This window comes from Hydra vulgaris, chromosome 15 (genome assembly GCF_038396675.1).
Source record: "Hydra vulgaris chromosome 15, alternate assembly HydraT2T_AEP".
NCBI lineage: Eukaryota > Metazoa > Cnidaria > Hydrozoa > Anthoathecata > Hydridae > Hydra > Hydra vulgaris.
Window position 1 is genome coordinate 15,480,149 of NC_088934.1, and position 10,908 is coordinate 15,491,056.

Here is a 10,908-nt window from a genome sequence, read left to right on the forward strand (position 1 = left end):
ATAATAAGAAAAATAAAATCATACTCATAGAAAAATGTATAAAAATAACTAAAAGCTTACATTCACGAAATATTATCCTTGTTCACTTTCTATTATCCTTGTTCACTTTCTATTACCCTTGTTCACTTTCTATTATCATTGTTCACTTTCTATTATCCTTGTTCACTTTCTATTATCCTTGTTCACTTTCTATTATCCTTGTTCACTTTCTATTATCCTTGTTCACTTTCTATTATCCTTGTTCACTTTCTATTATCCTTGTTCACTTTCTATTATCATTGTTCACTTTCTATTATCCTTGTTCACTTTCTATTTAATTTATATAAATCAAATTTCTTTTCTTTAAACAAAACGTTATCAGTGCAAGATTCAAAATATTATGCGAGCTGCAATGATTTGATTATTTGCAGTTTTGATATTTTTAAGGAGCTGGTAGATGCATGCTATAAACTAAATAAAAAGTTAAGTAATTTGTGAAAGTTGAGTAATTTATAAAAATATCTTATATATGATCCCTGTACTTTTGTAAATAGTTACATCCATTTTAAAATTCTGAAACGCTGAAACGCTGTGTCTTTATTTTATATGAAGAAAAGTGAAATTTTTGAACATTTTATTTCAAGATAAAAGAGTACCACTTAGAAATTGTGGTACATCAGTTAGTTTTTTCACTTCAACCAAAAAAACTGATGAACCTAGTTCCTTAAAAGCGCAAGAGGTTTATAGTTTTGATTGGATGAAGTCTTTTCAAAGATATAATCATATTGTAATTAATTGATCTTCATGATCAACATTTTGTTATTAATTGATCTTTATGATCAAGGTTTTTGTGATTGGTTTATCTTCATGATCAAAATTTTAACTATTTTCTTAAAAGTTAATCTTATATGATTAATCTGAGTCTGTGAAATATTTATTTTTCAAACTGCTTCCATGTAGGTCTGGTGAAGCTTGTAAAAATGAATTTTGTGAGCATGTTAACCACACTGTCACACAGCCACATAGATACACTACACATTGTATGTCTAACTTTTTATTATAAATTAAATTTTGTTCTGTAAATTATTTAGTGATTATTTTGTTTATTTATAAATATCTTCTTGGCATTTTGAGTTGTGGATAAGTATAAAAATAATTATTAGTTTAAAAGAAGAATTGATAATCATTATCAACTTGATAATCAAGCTCTTCTTTTAAACTCCATTAACCTTCCATTATCATAATGAAAAAAAATTAAAGTAAAGTTTGCAAGTTTAAAAAAAAAGAAAAGAAAGTTTAAAGGAAGTTACTAAACAAACAAAAAACCATTCGTGTCCATGCAATCTGAACTATTAAATCTTATTCCAAGGACTTCAGCATCATTACCAAAAACAAGATCAATTACTAAGCTGTCAAGCTATGCTATTTCTTAGCCTTTAAATGATGGTACTACTGGAAATCAAATTTTGGATATGTTTTATTTATCAAACTTAATTTCAATTCTTGGTTGTCCTCAATGTAAACAAAGTTCATGTTTAAAGCTAAGTGAAAGTTTAAATCATGGATTAGCAAGTAAAATGACTGTAGAATGTTCTTGCCAATGGGAGCATTTATTTTTGACATCAAAAAACTGCCATTTATGTCGCGAGGGTTCGATATAAACTACAGATTAGTATACTCAATGCGTAGATGTGGTCAAAGCTTTGCTGGTATTAATCGCTTTAATGCACTTATAAATTTTCCACCACCATTTACATTAAATAACTATAACAAGATTGTTTTAAAGTTAAAAAAAGTGTTAAGTTTGTTGCCACTAGAACTATGAATGATGCAGCTTAAAAACTAAAAGAGTTATCCAAAAATTAACCACAAATTAATTTCTATAATGTACTTGTGTCATGTGATGGCACTGGCAAAAACGAGGATTTTCATCATTAAATGGAACAGTTAGTTGCATTTCAATGGACACAGGTAAAGTTTCGGACGTAGTTGCGATGAGCAGGTATTGTAAAAAATGCGCGAACATTTATAAAATGAAAGACTCATTTGAGAAAACTAACTTAGAAATTAATCACCATTGTTCAGCAAATTTAACTGGATCAGAACTAAATATGGAAACAGAAGGCACAAAAATTATTTTTTCAAGATCTACAAAGTCACAAATGAGGTATACAGAGTTATATAGAGATGGGGATTCTAAAAATTTTATTGCAGTGGAAAACATATACAATGGTATAAAAGTTGTAACGAGAGAATGTATATGGCATGTGCGAAAGAGAGTAGGAACCCATTTACAAAAACTAGAAAAAAAGGAAATAAAAGGAATAGGTGGAAAAAGAAAACTAACAAATGCAATTATTGACAAGCTTCAGAACTACTATGGCTTGGCTATCAGGCTGCATGTTGGGGATAAACAAGCCATGAAAAAAGGAATTATAAGTGGTTTTTGCCATTTGCCATCTAATAAAATTAACAATCTTTATGTAAGTTGTCCGACTGGAAAAAATAGTTGGTGCAGGTATCAAAGAGCTGTGGCAAATAATGAAGTTGACAAGTTTAGGTATGGTCCAGGCTTGCCAACAAATATTGCATTGCGAGTTGGAAAAGTTATAAATGAGTTGACATGTGATTCATTTCTTGACAAGTGCTTACATGAAAAAACACAAAATCAAAATGAGTCATTGTTTTGGGAACGTTTGCCCAAATCAAAATTTGTTAGTTTACAACAATTTTCTTTTGGCATCTATGATGTGTATCTTACTTTAACATTGGAGCTAAAGCTGTTATTAATTTGCATGAAAGACTAAATATGGTTCCAGAATTTTATACTAATCTTGGATGCAATAAAATCAATACCAAAGGATTAAAAATTCAATAAAACATAGTGAAGTAAAAAATGTTCTCCGTCGTTGTCAAAAAAGATGATTAAAAAAAGCAAAATGAAGGAAAAACCTATAAAGCAGGATTAAAATTAAAGATGTTGTTTTTATTTTATTTAGTTTTTTTATTCTGGATATGCTGTTTTCTAAGTTTTAGTTATATATTGTTTTTTTTGTTTTCAAAAAATGTTCTTCATGTGATATAGTTTTTTTATATGAAAATTTTAGATAATGTAGATGTTGTATAAATTTCCATTATCAAAACACCTTTTAAACTGATTTTATTACGCTTAGAATTGAAAAGCTTTAAAAAAAATACCTTACTATGTCTCTTATTACAAAATCACGTTTTGCTTATTTTCTCAGATTGCATTTTTTCCGAATTTAATAGAATTTGGAAATGTGGTAACTTCGGTTCTATTATAGCTTTTGAGCTGATATTTTCACACAACACACATAATAGATTGTTTCAAGCAATAAACCAAAAGTTTGATTTAAATATTTTATATTGTTTGTGATTAACTTGTCTAAAGTTCAGTTTTAAGTTGAAAATATAGAAAAAGATTGTTAATTTTTTAAAAACTCAAACAGACATCCTTCCCGAAATAATATTTCACTTTTATTTTGGTTTCTTACATGCATCTAATGTAAATAAATAATGTTAGAACCTTGGGTTGGTACACTATTCATTAAAAAATAGTGTACCAACCCAAGGGAATTAACTTTCCAAATTTCAAGAATTTATGACTTTCGCCATTTTGAATTTGTTACCATGGCAACAGCTGACATTTAAAAAAAATGAAAACATATTTTTTAAACACTATTATAATATCCTTTCTAATGAATACCCTAAAAATCCTATGAACTTAGAAGTTGTCGAAATAATTTTGAGGGGGTGAGCCCCCTTAGATCGAAAGATTTGAGAGCAAAGGTACACTAAAGTTGCTCATAATAAATTAAGTATGGGCGAATTATAAAAGCAATGCTTTTTATAATTTGTTTATCAAATTTAGATCCTTTAAATAATAAAAACAAAGTAAGTTCTAACGAAACTTTCAGTCTAGTTTTTATAGTTCTTTTTATTTTATAATTTTTTATTAGACGATAAATCTGATCCTGATCTGAATTATTTTACTCAATCTGATACTTTGAAACATAAATACAACTTTTTTTATGCCTGTTAAATTAACTTGATCAATATAAAATCAATGAGATTCACACCAATATACAAAAATTAAAAAAATTAAAATAAAATTAGTTTTATTTTTATTGAAGAAACGTGTCAATTTAGAGGCCAGATCGTTTAATAGAATTATGCCTTGGTCAGCAAAGCATTTTACAAATGCGTTAATATTTTATAACTACCATAACTACACCGAGAATTTAATTTAACTCATTGGCACAATAAACAAATTGAAAAGCGTATGGGAAGGAAGGGGGTTAGAGGGGTGTTCTTATTTACTTAAAGACAATATACCATATTTTACCTGACACATTTGAGCACTTCTGATGCATAAAAAGAGTTCTCAAAATTGAAATTTTAGGTGACAGAAATAGTGTCGAAAAATGAACTTCAGAATAGTGTCTTCAGAATATATAAAAAAAGGCGTAATGTCGCAAAAAAAAAATAAAAAAGGAAAAGTGTCGCAAATGAATTTAATGAATAATAATAAATAATAATAATATTAATAATAATAATAATAATAATAATAACAATAATAATAATAATAATAATAATAATAATAATAATAATAATAATGATAATAATAAATAGTGTCGAAAACAAAATAAAAGGAATGGTATCGCAAATAGTTAATTCAGCAATTGCTTACTCGGTTTGCTTATCTTTATAGTATACGGCTTTTACAGAAAAAGCAAAACAAAGAATAATGAAAGAAAAGATTGCTACCAAACCCCAAACCCTCCGTCGAGGTAGCGGTACTTCTTGCAGCAGCAGGCTGTAAGATAGTTGGTGTGTGTACTGAAGTCCCCGGCAGCAGGTTGTTTTATTGCTTATATTTCGCCGTTTGACAATAATTACAATAACTAAGTAAATAAATAAAAAATAACATGACAGGAGCAAAAAGAAAACTATAGTTGTCTTATCACTAAGCCCCGTATTATATACCATACACAGCATAGCTTTTAAAAACCGTGTAAGATAATACAAAATCTTTTAAATATCAATTAAATTTTCTTAAAAATTATATTTTAAATAAAGAAAGAAAAAAATAAACAATAAAAAAAATAAAAATAAAAATTATTTTTTATATTATATCCTCCTATTTCTTTTTTTTTGTAATTTCTTTTGTAAGATTGAGAATAATTAAGAAAAAAATTTTTTTTTTTTAATAAATAAAAATAAATGAATATATATAGTATAAAATTTTTTACATCCTCGGTAATAAATAAATGATAAAATTAAATCGTGTAAAAGTTTACAATAGAATTTCAGTATGACATCAGACATGTTATCTTTACATTTATAGTTATTTTTTTATTTTTGTTATTATTCATTAAACTCCTTTAGTATACAACTCCTTTTTTTGCTTTTGACACACAAAAAAGTTTGTATCGCAAATGTATATATATATATATATATATATATATATATATATATATATATATATATATATATATATATATATATATATATATATATATATATATATATATATATATACTTATCTTTCAAATTTTTTATCCTCGACTTTGAATGAATGGGATAAAGAAGAAACATTTAAAGTTGAGGAAAAACTTGAAAGAAATGTCCGAGAAGCCTTGGAGAAACAAAAACAAGCAAATTTTTGGACTTAATTTTTTTCATATTTAAGTAAAAGAAACCATTATAAAGGTGACGTTAAAATTTAAAACTTTTGTTGTTATTTAACAGTCACAATTTTTGTAATTATATTACATTATATGCTGATGATGCCGGTGCCTATAATCCGGCAAAAATTTCAAATTATTTTATATTGAGAGAATTTGTATTATCTGATGTTATAAATTAGTTTTATATATATATATATATATATATATATATATATATATATATATATATATATATATATATATATATATATATATATATATATATATATATATATATATATATATATATATATATATATATATATATATATATATATATATATCTATATATATATTATATATTTGTAGTTATTTTAGGTGCTCCCAGAAGTCTTCACGGTCTTATCACAGGGCACCGCGGGAGAGCATTTAATAAATGCTCTCCCGCGGTGCCCTGTGATAAGACCGTGATGGGGCAAAATTTACCAAAAATTGTTTGAAATTTTTGTTGTTTAATAAAATTATCGTTTCTTAAAGAATATTTATTTTTTCCTTATATATATTCTTAGAATGTAAATCAAAAAAGGAAGCTGGATGAGTTGGTTTTACATTTGGGCATAAAACGAAGAACATTATCAACATTTACTTGATATATATTAAAAACATTCATCTTAAATTAGAGTGGCCTTAAGTGAGTAAAATGATTTTTGAATTTATAAGACGTGCAATATGCTTCTGCTGACAATAAAGCGGCTTTAATTTACTTTTATGGGTACTACCCCATGCAATTACCGGTGATACCATAATGTTCAAGTTTTTTAAACAGTATTTCATGGTCAATTGTGTCGAAAGCCTTAGATAGGTCTATAAAGACGCCTAAAGTAAACTTTGACTTTTCGAATGAATCAGTTATACTACGAGTAAGATGAATTATTGCATGTTCAGTAGAGTTATTGCTTTTAAAACCGTATTGATTTATGTAAAGTATATTATTAACAGCAAGATGATTAGACATTTGGTTGAACAAAATTCTTTCTAAAATTTTTGAAAAAACAGAAAGGATAGATATTGGTCGATAGTAGTCGCTGTTTTGCTTGAATACGGTTGAATGCTCCCGATTTTGAAATAAATATACAACAAAAAGCAACAAAAACAGATAGAGTCAAATATGTAACTCTTAAGCTACCTAAAAAAATAATACAATGTACCAGATAACCAGTGCTGTTGATCATTTCAATTTGTCAGACAATCAAACTACAATGATTATATCAGTATTAATAAAGCTACCTAAAAAAATAATACAATGTACCAGATAACCAGTGCTGTTGATCGTTTCAATTTGTCAGACAATCAAACTACAATGATTATATCAGTATTAATAAAAACTTCTGGAGATAATCTTGATAATTTTGATATATTAGGATCTACAACTAAGGAAATAAGAATTTGTGCTCTTAAATTTCAAATATATTTTATGCAAAATAAGAAACGTGCTAATAAGCATACCTTAATTCAATAATATCATTTCAAAATATTTCATAAAGTAGTACTAATATGAGTAAACCTGATTCTCTCTACCAGCAACTGAAACTAGAGTTTTGCTTAATAGTTTTGAAGGACCGTTGTTTACTTTTATATGAAATGAAAGCTCTCAATATATACAAGCTATATATATATATATGTCTTTAATGCTCTTTTTTTTATGTATAAATGTAACACAACTCATCTCCCGTTTCTTTTCGTGACTTGTAATTGCAAAGAGATTAAAATAAATGTATTTTTAGGAATGTTAATTTAGATATGTTGGTATATGAATGATAATTTTGGAAAATTTAACGGACCATTTTTGTGGAACAATATTGTTTTAAATACCACTAAAGACTTTTCTCGTAAAAGTAACTTCAATTCTTATTAAAAAAATCTTAATAAACTAATTTTTTTTAACTAAAAAGTAATGAGTGATATTTCTAAAATTTAATAAAAAATTCTGGGAGCTTCGAGAAGTTTTCGCAATTTCAGTGTATATCACTATATTTTTTGTGTTGATCTTGCGACGCTGCTTCGTTGTTGCTTCAAAAGTGCTGAAACCAACACTTTGCTGTTGCATCAGACACTAAAATCTGATCTATTTGATTGCATATATAGTTACTTCGGCTTTTAAATGGCCTGACTGAAAATCATAAAGCATCAGGAGGAGTAAATGATCATTAACATTGTCTGTTTTTTGCGATACACAAAAGTTGCAGCGCAAAAGCTTAAACGCAATTTAAAGGTCTTTTCACGACCTTTAATGTGCGTGAAAAGACCTTTCACAATAGTTTAAGCTTTTGCGCTGCAACTTTTGTGAATTGCAAAAAACAGACAATGTTAATAATCATTTACTCCTCCTGATGCTTTATAATTTTCAGTCAGGCCATTTGAAAGCCGAAGTAACTATATATGGAATCAAATAGATCAGGTTTTAGTGTCTGGTGCAACAGCAAAGTGTTGGTTTCTACACTTTTGATGCAACAACGAAGCAGCGTCGCAAGATCAACCCAGATCTAGCAGACCAAAGGAATTAGATTTGATGCTTAAATAAGGTAACTCGTCTAAAGCAAACCAAGATTGACTAAGCGTTGCTCCACAAGCGAACTTTAATATGTTTGTGTACTATAAGATATCATATGCACGAAAAAAAAATCATTCAAGCTCGGTGTTTGGGCCACACGAACTGAACGCTAGCAAATTAGCTCATTTACCTCTGGGAGAACTACTTAACAGAACAGCAAAATTACATATCAAACTGATCCAAGACTTTGTTGAAGGTTAAGGTGGTATCCTGGTATTATTTTAGTAAAAAATGGAAAAAAATGAAAAGTTTGAAAAAATGTTATTCAGACAATTGAACCTGGTAGAATTCGATAGTAAATATGTATATTTTTAAATAATGCCGCAAAAGATTTTTGTGATGGTGATTTTCGATTATTTATCTGAGTAGTGTACATGATTTTATAATTGATTTTTCTCAATATTTGAGTGATAATGAGTAACTGTTGGAAAACAATGATATCTGTGGTAGTTTATTCCATCCGCTAATAAACGATCGCTTAAGATGGCGTGGTAATAGACTATTAAATATACTATTAAATAAATAATTAAATAGTATTAGGTGATAGTGATTGAAGTCATATAACTATATATTAATTAGTTATAAAATAGTGTAAATTTTTACACAATTTTATAACTAATTAACATATAGTTATATGATATATTATATAGATTTACAAACATACTGATACTATCACAACCCCCTGAGTAAATAATGCAATATGAGATGTATGATACTAGTATTGAATAATAGTGATAAAAATGATATAATGATATATTATTATATTATACTGTAATTAGAATTACTTAAGCTTTTGATATTTGAGTTAGAGGAGTTTTTCTTTTCTTTAGGCAGGGGCGGATCTAGGGTACTTCTAGTATGTCTGTAGAAAAAAAAATACAAAAACCAAATTTAATAAAAAAAAAAGTTAACGTAATATTTAGTAGAGCACATAAAAACACTTTTTTACTTAACTGTCAAGTAAATTAGATTAGAAGTTTTATTATCGGATTTAAGTTTTGTAAACACTAGTTAAAAAAAAATTGCTTCTTCTTTAGAGCGGTTTTTGAAGTTCATATAAAAGTTCTTAACTTGAGGTCAAAGTAAAATAATATTTAATTAGATGTCATCAATATTATTATATTAAAAATCAAAAATATTTTTAAATTTTTATTGATTTGTTAAAAAACCAAGTTAATAATTTCTTTACTTTTATAACAATCTTTGGACGTCCCCAGTGTAAGTTGTACACCCTAAGTAAAAATACAAAAAACAATACAAAAAAAAACTTATTTCACCTCCTGGTCATCGCAATACTAAAGTCAAAATCTTTTGTATTTCGATGACCAGGAGGTGAAATAAGTTTTAATAGTTAATACGTGACAAAATACTCTAATGGACAACCCCAACATTATTTCTTTTTATGATTTATTTTTGTATTAAGTTTGATTTTCAATATCTAATTTTTAAGTATTTTGTTTTATTTATATGAAAAACACTGTCGGATGTCCTTAATCATGTACACCCTGAAATATATAAGGTTTATTTATGATATTTGAGATTTCCTTTAATGTTAGATGTTATAAATGTTAGATTAAAGTGTCACTTTATTATAAAGTTAAAAACGTTATACTACAAAGTGAAAAAACAAAATTAATCTCTTTGAAAGGTATATTACAAAAAAGTATAATTTCTTGTAAAGATACGAATCTTGTCGACTCTTGTTAAGTATTTAGTTTTTTTTCAAGTTCAACTTAGATATTATAAAAAAAATACATTTTACATATCTAAGACATCACATCATGTCATCGTGTCAATTGATGGTCACGTTAAAAGTTTGTATTTTAAATCTGAATGAAAAAGCTACATATGCTCATTGCAACAGTCATAAGCTTAATTTAGCTATTTGTGCTTTGTTCAAAGTGCACTATGTCAAGTATCTTTTGACACACATGAAAGAGGTATAATACTTTTGAAACTTTTACTTACCAGACAACAAAAAGTTAGAGGAGCATATTGAAAGTACTGTTCTGTTGGCTAGTAGAAAAAGTTAAAAGGTGTTTGCAGAACATGTCATGTGGAAAAAGTAAATAGTTTAGATATTTTTCTAGAACTTTGTGCTAGTTTATGAGCTTGATTTATGGTTAAATTTAAAAAGGTTATTGCTACCTTGCCATTAATTTCAATTTAATGTGTGCACATTTTCTTTGCTTTTGCGCCTGAAAAATTTTATGCTAAGCACCATGGTACAGGACCACCTAAATGGTTTAGCTTTGATGTATATTTGTACAAAGTTGGTTATAGATATAAAAAACTCACTGGTATGTTTTCTACTTGTAATCTAATTAAATTGTTTTAACTTTTAAACAAAGTTAAAATATATATAATAATAATAAAAAATAAAAATCATAAAAACAAAGTCAGCTTTTTTTGTCACTAGTAAATAAAACCAGCAATTATTGTAGCCATGTATCCTAATAAAACATTTGACATAAAGCAAGTATAAGAGTACATTGTATTTTTAAGTTGGGTTCAGATATGTAAATATTCGTGTCACCGACAACACCAACTTAGTGTTATCATTCTTTATATTAAAATAACGTGTTGTTATTGTTATATTGGTAAATGCTTTTATATATTTCTTTATTT